This window comes from Schistocerca nitens, chromosome 6 (assembly GCF_023898315.1).
Source record: "Schistocerca nitens isolate TAMUIC-IGC-003100 chromosome 6, iqSchNite1.1, whole genome shotgun sequence".
In the NCBI taxonomy this organism is placed as follows: Eukaryota; Metazoa; Arthropoda; class Insecta; order Orthoptera; family Acrididae; genus Schistocerca; species Schistocerca nitens.
The window spans coordinates 423,516,824-423,529,234 of NC_064619.1; the positions used below are offsets into that span (position 1 = coordinate 423,516,824).

The 12,411-nt window shown below is 41.3% G+C and overlaps 1 protein-coding gene across 1 annotated transcript in view; it reads left to right on the plus strand.

Annotated features, from left to right (window-relative positions):
• The window catches only part of LOC126262757 (dnaJ homolog subfamily C member 13), a 410,038-nt gene that overhangs the window by 263,126 nt on the left and 134,501 nt on the right, over positions 1–12,411 (plus strand). The window lies entirely within an intron of this gene.

The following is a 12,411-nucleotide window of genomic DNA, read 5'->3' on the forward strand; positions in this document are numbered from 1 at the left end:
ATGTTGTGTCAGGATTTTGTAACATGATTCAGATGAAATGTTACATTCTTCTGCAATCTATTGGACTGCCAGCCTTTGATTGTCACAGACAACTTTGTTGACATTTGTGATGTGAATGGTGTTGGTAGACATCAAAGAGCATCCTGAATGGGGGTCATATTTAACTTCCGTCCAATCATTTGTAAACCATGTGAACCATTCGTAAGGTTTAAGTACTCATCAATATAGGCTTCCTGCATCATTTGGTGTATCTCTGTAAAGGTTTTTGAATTTTAGGCAAAATTTAATGCAGACGTGTTGCTCCTCTAGCTCTGCCATCTCTAAATTTGCAAACTGTGTGACACAATGTTGTACTCAATACAGTACTGAACAATAACTAACAGACATACAGCATTGAAGTTTTCAGCAGTTACACATTAAATGCAGACGTGTGCAGGGATGGCAACCAGATTTTGCTCCTACCTAGCAAAATTATGAATGATCCGAAATTTTTTGAACAGACCTTGTACATTCGTGTCCAATCATATTCAGTCGTCCAGGCAACTTTTATTTGCTATACCCTTTATCATTGTATTCAGGGTTAGGAAGGTCTTTCATGGTGAGATTGGAGTTTGATTGAGACATCTCCCGCAACTGCACTCTGTTTTTCAAATATAAATCAAACCACTTATTTGCTACTCACAACCTGCCATGTATTCCTAGTGCATCCAGTTTATTTAGAAGAATTGTATGATTTGCTGTATCAGAGGCTTTTGGTAAAGTCAAGAAAGATGCTTTTTGCATTATCTCCTTGGTCTAGTGCTCCCAGAAAAATGTTTATAAATTGATTTATAGCTGATTCTTTGCTTTTGTCAGACTTGAAACCAAAGTGTCCTTTACACAGAAGATTGTATTTTGTTAACATGCAATGAGTCACACTTGCCTTATGGTTTCCTTACTACTTAAAATGATGATAGTAAAGAAATGGACATATAATTTTCTGGGTCACCCTTCTTTCATAGAAGAAGGACTTTCGGATGCTTCAGTGTCTCTGGGAAGCAAGCGGTGGTGAAGAATTAATTTATGATATGCACTATATAAAGAGTCTTTGATACCATCTACATCAGGCTGTTTCAACCGAGCTCCAGGGAGCTGGAGCACTCTGGAGCAGCTCAGAGCCCACATGGAGGGGGAAAGTGAACTCACTGCCCACTGGCCGCATGCAGTCGCAACTGATGCAATAATCCGTGTTCAATGACAGCTATGACTAGCCGCGGGAGCCCTGTACCTCTACTGGAGGATACCTTTCTATTCATTGAGAGGCATGGTCGTCCGCAGTGTCTTGTATGTCATAAAGTATTTAATTCTGCGAAGAGGTACAATATACAACGATTATACACATCTTCACGGAGCGCACTACGATCAGGTAGAAGGTGTTGCACGCAGAGAACTGGTAGCCAGGCTTAAGAACGACATACCAGGAGACGTAAGTTTAAAAACGGTTTCGTAATACAGAGTGTATCAAAACATGCAACATAGTTTGTGTTCTGTAATGCGTTTATAATTTTCAGGTGAATGAGAGCGGAGAAAACGCTTCTGAATCTGCAATTCGAGCAAGCTACAGGGTCGCTCACATCATTGCGACGAGTGGCAAACCGTTTTCGGTGGGAACACTCGTAAAAATGTGCACGGTGCCTACTTGCAGAATGTTTGTTTCCAAGGGAGGTGCAGGCAATTGAAGGGGTTTGCCTGGCGAAGCAATCAATGTCTCGTTGAATCCTGGACATGGCAGCAGATTTAGAGACACAGCTCAGGAAAATGGTGGAGAGCTTTGTTGCATTTTCGCTAGCGCTTGACGAAAGCACCGACATATTGGACTGTGTCAGTTTGCAGTCTTTGTGCGTGTTGTCGATATGGAGCTGCAAGTAACAGAAGAACTTTTGGATGTGGTACCACTCAATTACCCCACAACAGGACATGACATTTTTGAAGCTGTTTGTGAATCAGTGGACAATATGAATTTGCCGTGGGATAAGCTCCATTCTGTAGCAACAGACAGTGCACCACAAATGATCGGGCATCACCAAGGTTTTGCTTCTCGTTTGAAAAATAAGCTCAGGGACGAATTCGGGAAAGACATTTTGACTCTTCATTGTTTTATTCACCAAGAGGCACTGTGTGCTGTAACAGTAGAGCTAGGTGGCATAATGAAAGATGTCGTGAAGTGTGTGAATTTTGTGCGGCGTCACGGTATGAATCATCGCCAATTCAAAGGATTCCTGAAAGATATGGAAGCGGAGTATGGGGATGTACCTTACCACAGTACAGTTCGTTGGCTGAGTCGGGGCAAAGTTCTTGAAGTTTTCTTTGCTATTCGTGAGGAAATATCTCTTTTTCTCTAAATGAAAGGGGAAGAAATGTGTTGTGTGAAAGATTAAAATGGATATCAGTCCTGGCGTTCCTAGCTGACATAACTATGCATCTGAATAATTTAAATCTGTCCTTGCAGGGCAAAGGGCAGCTAATCGTTGACATGCACAACCAGATCAAAGTGTTCATGGAAGAGTTACGTTTATTTGAGTAATGGACATTTAACGTTCTTCAGTTGTCTTGCTTCTTTAAAACTACCTGAAGGTACTACTTTTGGCAATTACCAAGAAAAGTTAAAGCAGCTCATCATGTCGTTTGAAACATGATTCTGAGACCTAACTAGTTTGGAAATGGAACTTAAGGTGTTCAGCACTCCTTTTTCAGTTTCCCACGATGACTTGTCATCGTCACTTCAATTGGAGATTATTGATCTGCAAAATTCTAGTTTGTTGAAAGAGAGGTACTACAACATGTTGGATTTGTCATGATGGTATTGTTAATTACAGCAAAAAACATTACCCAAGCTTAACAACAATGCTGCTCAGATCGTGTGCATGTTTGGATCTACATATTGTTGTGAGCAGCCTTTCTCAGCAATGAAAAGAGTAACAAGTAAGGAACGATCGTTTCTTCAGGATGCAGCAATGAAGGCCATCCTCGGCATTAACGCTACCAACACTCTGATGCCTGATATTTCCGATGTTGTAATGAAAAGAAAATGTCATGCTACAGAGGCCCAATAAATTTAGTATGCAATTTCTTGTAAAATAGTTGTTTCTTATTTATTTCCTGAACATCGTATTTCCTGGTGTAGCATGTCACCACATCTTAGCAACTAAGAGTAAGAGGTTGTCGATCTTGTAAGACGCAGCTGGCACATCAAAACACTTGCCTTGCCACCTGCCTCAGCCAGCCATGCCACGTGCGGGCGTGCCGGCCCACTTGAATGGTGACAGCGAGTGACACGGCTCCCTGGAGCAGGGAGCGCTCTGCGGCTCGCAATGGAGCCGACGAGCTGGAACAGCCTGATCTACACAGTCCTCCTGGCAAGCACATAGGTGCTTCATCTATATCTGCAGAGGTTTTATTGTTTAAATTATGTAAAACATTGCGTAGTTCTTCAGCAGTGGGGGATCACAGCGTCATTAAGATTTCAGTGTTCATTTTGTATTCTGCCTTTTCTATGAATTTATCATTTCAGGACCTTTTTTTGCTGCTAGTAATACTTTTCTGTGCATCTTCTTCTATGTGTGGCAGTGGTTTTGAAATGCAGAATAATATTGGTTGTTTTTTATGCTGCTGAGGTGCTTGAGGGTTACAGACTATTTCCCAGTTGGTCATGCAGTTGTTTTTGCTTTGTTTGTTAATGACACTTAATCTTCAAGAAACACTTCATTGGATGTAGGGGCATAAATTTAATAAATTTACTTAGGCAGACAGCAAAATACAATGCAGATTGAAGAGTTCAAAATAAAATAAAACAAAAACACAGACAGAACAAGGCAGTTATTTTAAAAAATCCAAAAGTTTAAAGTAAACAAAAATAGGAGCATGATAGCATATGTTGAACTAGACAAAATGATTCAGAAATCTCTCCATAAGGATGAGAGATGGTGGTACATTGAAACAGGCTAAGGGAAACAATTGAAAATAATCTGAGTATGAATGATACAAAATGAATATATTTTTGGTAGACTCAAAAATATTATGAAAAGCATAGAGTGCTACTTACTGTAAATTGAGTTGCAGACAAACACAACAAAGACTGTTATACCTTGAGCTTTGGATCAAAGCCTTCTTCAGAAAGAAAAATGCACATACATTTGTATAAGCAACACACCCTCATGCACACAACTGCTATCCCAGACCAGAATACAAGTGCATTGTGTTGAGTGGAAGCAGCAATCCTGAGTTGGTTAGGAAAGAGAAGGATAACAACGGGCATGTGTGAGAGGAGAGTGGTCTGTGCTGTCTGGTAGAGCATGCAGACAGTAGATGTGGGTAGCACAGGGCTAAGTGGTGGTTGTGGTGGGGGTGGGGGTGGGGGGGGGGGAGGAGAGGAGGAGGAGGGGAGAAGAAGAGACGACAAGACCTATGGGTGCACTAGCAGATAACTGTGCACAATGAAGGTGGCAGGACGTATGATAGGACGAAGGAGGCGAAACTGTTGGGTGGCAGTGTGAGGGGTGTAGGTTACTGTAATTTGACACTGGGATGATTTTGGGAGTAGAGAATATGTTGTAAGGGTAACTCCCATTGGGCAGTTCAGCGAACTTGGTGGATGGGAGGAACCATATGGCCCAGATTGTGAAGCAGGCACTGAAATGAAGCATATTATGTTCAGCTGCATGTAGTGCCCTAGGGTGCCCACTTTGCTCTTGGGCATGGATTGGCAGACAGCTGGTTGGTAATCATATGAACATAAAAAGCTGAGCATCGATATCTGGTATACGAAATGGCTGCTTATGCAGGTTTCCTGGCATCTGATGACATAGGATAGTACTGTGACAGAACTGCAATAGGAAGTGCTGTGTGGGTGGACTGGGCAGGTCTTGCTCCTGGGTCTTTCCAGGAATAAAATCCCTATGGCAAGAGGTTGGGATTGTGTGTGGCATAGTGGTGGACTACGATGTTGTGGAGTTTGGGTGGGCTGTGAAGCAACACTTCTGGAGGGATGGGAAGGATCTTGGGTAGAATGGCTCTCATTTCAGTGGAAGAACTGCCCAATCCACCCACACAGCACTTCCTACTCCATTCCTTTCACAGGCTTGTCCTACCCCATCAGAGGCTGGGTAACCTGTGAAATCAGCCATTTCATGTACCAGTACTGCTGAAATCATTCCACAGCCTTTTATATTGGTATGGCTATCAACCAGATGTCCACCTCGATGAATGCCCACTGCCAAACTGTAGCCAAGGAAAAAGGTGAACCACCCTGTGGCACAACATGCAGCTGATCACCACATGGTTGATTTCAATGACTGCTTCATAATCCTGACCACCTGGATCCTACCCTCCACCAGCAGCTTTTCTGAACTGTGCAGGTGGGAGTTACACCTACAACACATTCGTCGCTCCTGAAATTATCCCGATGTCAACCTGCGGTAACCTACTGTCTTCACACCTTCCAACCAACAGTTTCCACCCCCTTTATCCTATCACCTCCTCCCAATTCGTGTTCCCTCACCATCATTGTGTGCCAATTTCTGCCACTGCACCCAGTGGTCTTTTCCACTTTTCTGCTCCTCTCTTTTTCCACTGTCCATTGCCACTCTGCCCTCCCCCCCCTCCCCCTCTCTGCCCTCCCTCCCTCCACTACAGCTTCCTGACACTTTACCTGGTAGCCTTGACCTGCCAGCTTGCTTGACAGTCATTTTGTTGTGACTGTCTGCAACCCATTGTCATCTTTACGGTGAGTAGCAATCCGTCCTTTTCATATGTTGTTGTTGTGGTCTTCAGTCCCGAGACTGGTTTGATGCAGCTCTCCATGCTACTCTATCCTGTGCGAGCTTCTTCATCTCCCAGTACCTACTGCAACCTACATCCTTCTGAATCTGCTTAGTGTATTCATCTCTTGGTCTCCCCCTACAATTTTTACCCTCCACGCTGCCCTCCAATACTAAATTGGTGATCCCTTGATGCCTCAGAACATGTCCTACCAACTGATCCCTTCTTCTGGTCAAGTTGTGCCACAAACTTCTCTTCTCCCCAATCCTATTCAATACCTCCTAATTAGTTACGTGATATACCCATCTAATCTTCAGCATTCTTCTGTAGCACCACATTTCGAAAGCTTCTATTCTCTTCCTGTCCAAACTATTAACCGTCCATGTTTCACTTCCATACATGGCTACACCCCATACAAATACTTTCAGAAATGACTTCCTGACACTTAAATCTATACTCGATGTTAACAAATTTCTCTTCTTCAGAAACGCTTTCCTTGCCATTGCCAGTCTACATTTTATATCCTCTCTACTTCGACCATCATCAGTTATTTTACTCCCTAAATAGCAAAACTCCTTTACTACTTTAAGTGTCTCATTTCCTAATCTAATACCCTCAACATCACCCGACTTAATTCGACTACATTCCATTATCCTCGTTTTGCTTTTGTTGATGTTCATCTTATATCCTCCCTTCAAGACACCATCCATTCCGTTCAACTGCTCTTCCAAGTCCTTTGCTGTCTCTGACAGAATTACAATGTCATCGGTGAACCTCAAAGTTTTTATTTCTTCTCCATGGATTTTAATACCTACTCCAAATTTTTCTTTTGTTTCCTTTACTGCTTGCTCAATATACAGATTGAATAACATCGGGGAGAGGCTACAACCCTGTCTTACTCCCTTCCCAACCACTGCTTCCCTTTCATGTCCCTCGACTCTTATAACTGCCATCTGGTTTCTGTACAAATTGTAAATAGCCTTTCGCTCCCTGTATTTTACCCTTGCCACCTTTAGAATTTGAAAGAGAGTATTCCAGGCAACATTGTCAAAAGCTTTCTCTAAGTCTACAAATGCTAGAAATATAGGTTTGCCTTTCCTTAATCTTTCTTCTAAGATAAGTCGTAAGGTCAGTATTGCCTCACGTATTCCAGTATTTCTACGGAAGCCAAACTGATCTTCCCCGAGGTCGGCTTCTACTAGTTTTTCCATTCGTCTGTAAAGAATTCGCGTTAGTATTTTGCAGCTGTGGCTTATTAAACTGATTGTTCGGTAATTTTCACATCTGTCAACACCTGCTTTCTTTGGTATTGGAATTATTATATTCTTCTTGAAGTCTGAGGGTATTTCGCCTGTTTCATACATCTTGCTCACCAGATGGTAGAGTTTTGTCAGGACTGGCTCTCCCAAGGCCGTCAGTAGTTCCAATGGAATGTTGTCTACTCCGGGGGCCTTGTTCGACTCAGGTCTTTCAGTGCTCTGTCAAACTCTTCACGCAGTATCGTATCTCCCATTTCATCTTCATCTACATCCTCTTCCATTTCCATAATATTGTCCTCAAGTACATCGCCCTTGTATAGACCCTCTATATACTCCTTCCACCTTTCTGCTTTCCCTTCTTTGCTTAGAACTGGGTTTCCATCTGAGCTCTTGATGTTCATACAAGTGTTTCTCTTATCTCCAAAGGTCTCTTTAATTTTCCTGTAGGCAGTATCTATCTTACCCCTAGTGAGATAAGCCTCTACATCCTTACATTTGTCCTCTAGCCATCCCTGCTTAGCCATTTTGCACTTCCTGTCGATCTCATTTTTGAGACGTCTGTATTCCTTTTTGCCTGCTTCATTTACTGCATTTTTATATTTTCTCCTTTCATCAATTAAATTCAATATTTCTTCTGTTACCCAAGGATTTCTACTAGCCCTCGTCTTTTTACCTACTTGATCCTCTGCTGCCTTCACTACTTCATCCCTCAAAGCTACCCATTCTTCTTCTACTGTATTTCTTTCCCCCATTTCTGTCAATTGTTCTCTTATGCTCTCCCCGAGACTCTGTACAACCTCTGGTTCTTTCAGTTTATCCAGGTCCCATCTCCTTAAATTCCCACCTTTTTGCAGTTTCTTCAGTTTTAATCTACAGGTCATAACCAATAGATTGTGGTCAGAGTCCACATCTGCCCCTGTAAATGTCTTACAATTTAAAACCTGGTTCCTAAATCTCTGTCTTACCATTATATAATCTATCTGATACCTTTTAGTATCTCCGGGGTTCTTCTATGTATACAACCTTCTATCATGATTCTTAAACCAAGTGTTAGCTATGATTAAGTTATGCTCTGTGCAAAATTCTACCAGGCGGCTTCCTCTTTCATTTCTTAGCCCCAATCCATATTCACCTACTACGTTTCCTTCTCTCCCTTTTCCTACACTCGAATTCCAGTAACCCATGACTATTAAATTTTCGTCTCCCTTCACTATCTGAATAATTTCTTTTATTTCATTGTACATTTCTTCAATTTCTTCGTCATCTGCAGAGCTAGTTGGCATATAAACTTGTACTACTGTAGTAGGTGTGGGTTTCGTATCTATCTTGGCCACAATAATGCGTTCACTATGCTGTTTGTAGTAGCGTACCCGCCTTCCTATTTTTTTTATTCATTATTAAACCTACTCCTGCATTACCCCTATTTGACTTTGTGTTTATAACCCTGTAGTCACCTGACCAGAAGTCTTGTTCCTCCTGCCACCGAACTTCACTAATTCCCACTATATCTAACTTTAACCTATCCATTTCCCTTTTTAAATTTTCTAACCTACCTGCCCGATTAAGGGATCTGACATTCCACGCTCCGATCCATAGAACGCCAGTTTTCTTTCTCCTGATAACGACGTCCTCCTGAGTAGTCCCCACCCGGAGATCCGAATGGGGGACTATTTTACCTCCGGAATATTTTACCCAAGAGGACGCCATCATCATTTAATCATACAGTAAAGCTGCGTGCCCTCGGGAAAAATTACGGCCGTAGTTTCCCCTTGCTTTCAGCCGTTTGCAGTACCAGCACAGCAAGGCCGTTTTGGTTATTGTTACAAGGCCATATCAGTCAATCATCCAGGCTGTTGCCCTTGCAACTACTGAAAAGGCTGCTGCCCCTCTTCAGGAACCACACGTTTGTCTGGCCTCTCAACAGATACCCCTCCGTTGTGGTTGTACCTATGGTACGTCTATCTGTATCGCTGAGGCACGCAAGCCTCCCCACCAACGGCACGGTCCATGGTTCATGGGGGGAGGTGGTTTTCATAATATTGTTGATATTTCGACCTGCACTTTCCATTGTTTGATTTTGGCCAGATGTAATGGTTCCTAGGCTGGCTCAGTAATAAAGGTCGAAGAGAAAATGTACTATTAAGGTTTTCCTTAAATTTTTTATCACAAAAGAGATGAATCTGAATCAGAGATAATTAGTAACAGAAATAATGATGTTTGGTAAGAAATGCTAGACAGTTTACAAAGCCACGTGAGATGTGAACAAAGGTGCTGAAAGGTGGTGGTACAAAATAAAACTGAAAAATTATTTTCAAAAAAAAAAAAAAAAAAAAACTGTCACCTACTGTATTAGAAAGGAGGCAGATGAAACACAAATATGGTCTATCTGCATTTTGTCTGTAAGGTAAGATACTTAATAATTGTCACTTATAACATAGAAAAGTTTCAGATTATAACTGACCAAAGGAACCGTTGGTTTTAGAAATGAGTATAGCACACTGGACCATTTGCAAGTTCCAAATGCAATCATAGAATGAAGGAGGGAATATGAATTATATAATTTTCCTGCAGTTACAGATTTTGAGCAACCTCATGGCTTGGTTTCAGCAAAGTCTATATAGGAACACTTGAAATACAAAGAATTGATCGATCCTATGACTGCATTGAAGGATGTATTTGTTAGTGATACAGCTTCTGTTGGACTTGTGAGAAATTCAGAATTAAAAGAGAAATCAAACAGTGAGATTCCATATCACCAGATCTATTCTCAATTGTCCGTAGAGAGGGGGCCTCTTCTGAGGCCCTTAAGCTGGGAAAATGAAAGAGACATTTTATTGTGGCAAATCTCCATTTTGTTGATGGTGTTCTATCATTGCCTCTAGTAAATTTCAGCAACAAATAGAATGACTTAATTAATCATGTATGAATGTAGGTCTGAAAATATATTATGATCAGGCTGGAATAATGTAGACTCTTTGGTGTCATATCGTTACTATTGGCTTGTACCATGGGAACCAAGGAGAGGATTTTGTTTGGTGGCCGGTATCCTCTTCTATAACGCAGACTGCAAGCATATATTAACGGGGTTCTTTACTCATAAGAACAAGAAGTTACTTAAGACCGTCCAGGTGTTGTGGTACAAGCTCTTCTATAGTAGCCCATGTTAGCCTCACTGCTGGTGAAGTGCCAGTCCCACTATGTACACTACTCTGGTCCCTAGGTACTGACTGACTCTGAGCTAGAGGCTGAGCTAAGGACGGTGACTCCCACTGGGCTGTGAATGATGACTCGACTCGTTGACTGACTGGGTGACTGGGCCCTCTGGTCCATGTCAGCAATATAAACACTGGTGGTTGAGAGGGTGTTGGTGGCGCATTCTTTACGAGTCTGTCTTGGGCCTCTCTCCTGATAGACTAGCTTGCTCCGGTGTCTATTATCAATCATCTGGCAACCTCTTTGCTGCTCGGAGTACCATTGCTAGCTTATTCCAGCACACACTCGATACATTAAGAACAATATTGTACAACTTAACGAAGAAGCTGTAAAACCAATTGATAAAATTTTGTATGTTGAACTGTTTAAGACAACCAAATACGAAGAGGACAATAAATTGAGTAAAAGTAACATGTTGCACTAGTAATCAAAATAGAATTTTCAAACATGAGCTTGCATTAGGTGTATATAAAATGAAAGTTTATTATTGGTGTATAGTGCTAATATTGTTTCATGGCAGTGACAAGTAGACTTTCAACGCAAAAACCATTCAGGAAGTTAAGTTGCCCAGTAGTAGTAGTAGTAGTAGTAGTAGTAGTAGCAGTAGCTGTAGCTGTTGTTAGGTTCTTATAGCAATAGTCAATGTCACAAACATACTACAGTAAAACTGATAATATTCAAAACTACAGTGGGTTAGCTATTAATTTACAGTTTTATATTACGCTTAATAAATGCCATTATTTGTAGAATGAATGGGCAGATGACCAGTCCTGATGCGTTCGAATGCTTGTACAGTTGTACGTTTTTAAAGTGTGTAAAAGCTCATTAAATAATTTGTGCCCCATGAGTTAATAAGTAAAGTGTGCTATACGGAGTGAATCACCTAAAACTTGTACCGCAAATATTGCGGAAATGGAATGTGCTATTGATGTGTAGTTTTCACAGAGTGAATGGATTGTCAGGGACTCATATTGTTAGCCATTAAACAGATTGTAATAATACTTACAAAGTATATTTTTTTCAAACATACACTTTTTAGATGGAACTATGTATATTGACAGTAAGAAACTAAAAGTAGGGTAAATTATAATGTCAGTGGTGTTCTTTGCTGTATTCTAGTGCGAGTCATTTATGAGATACCGTATTTTGAAGAGTTTCTTCACTGACATTTGTTTGTATGGTTCAAGCTATGGAGTATCTAGGTACAATGTTGTTATGCTTGCTTCTAGTGTGCTTGTGTGTTCCTCAAGTGCATTGTGACTTGCTAGTCAGTTACTGTGTGACAGTCCAAGCAGCGGGTCAGGAGTGCATGATAGGATTTATCAGTGCAGAACAAGTTGACATGGTCATAGTGTATGGAGAGTGTTCGAAAAATGCAGTTCGTTCTTGTACAGTGTATGATGGGGCAAGACATCCCAATACATGTCCATCTTGGCAGTTCATTATCAACCTCTTCAACAAGTTACATAAAAGTGGTAATTTAACACGTAGACAACATAACAGGAGGAAACAAGTTATTACAGAAGAGGGGGAAATTAATGTTCTTGCTGCTTTTGCAGTTGATTTGCACATTAGCTCCAGCACAATCACATGAGGAAGTGGTGCGAGTAAGGCAAGTGTCCTACACATTCTCCATTGACATAGGTTCCATCCCTATAACGTCTCTCTTTCCTCAAGAGCTTTGTGGAAACGATTATGAGAATTGTATACATGGGCATTAAGACGTGATACCCCAGATCAGCGTAGAGAATCAGCAAAAAGAGTATAATGAGGGTATTGGAAAGTTCATACAACGCTATGACAAATGTTTTAGTCGGAACAGCAACTATGTAGAGACATTGCTGGAAGGTATGGCTAACTATTGCAAATAAAACAGTTTTTTCACTGTGGTTTCCATTTCGTGACCAATGGGACCTTACTTTCAGAATATGCCTCATATTGTGTTCAGTGTTGAAGCCATATTTTCCAATCAGAGCCACGTAAGCCACTAAAATACCCACTATTGGTCTGTTGACAATCCTTGTTGGCTTCGTTTGGTGGAAGGTCAGCATCCAGGGAGTGTAAACGTGTTGTACGGGTTTTGAACCATCAGCTCATAGACCTGTTTTTCATAGATAGAACACTGAATGTGCCAGAGTATCAC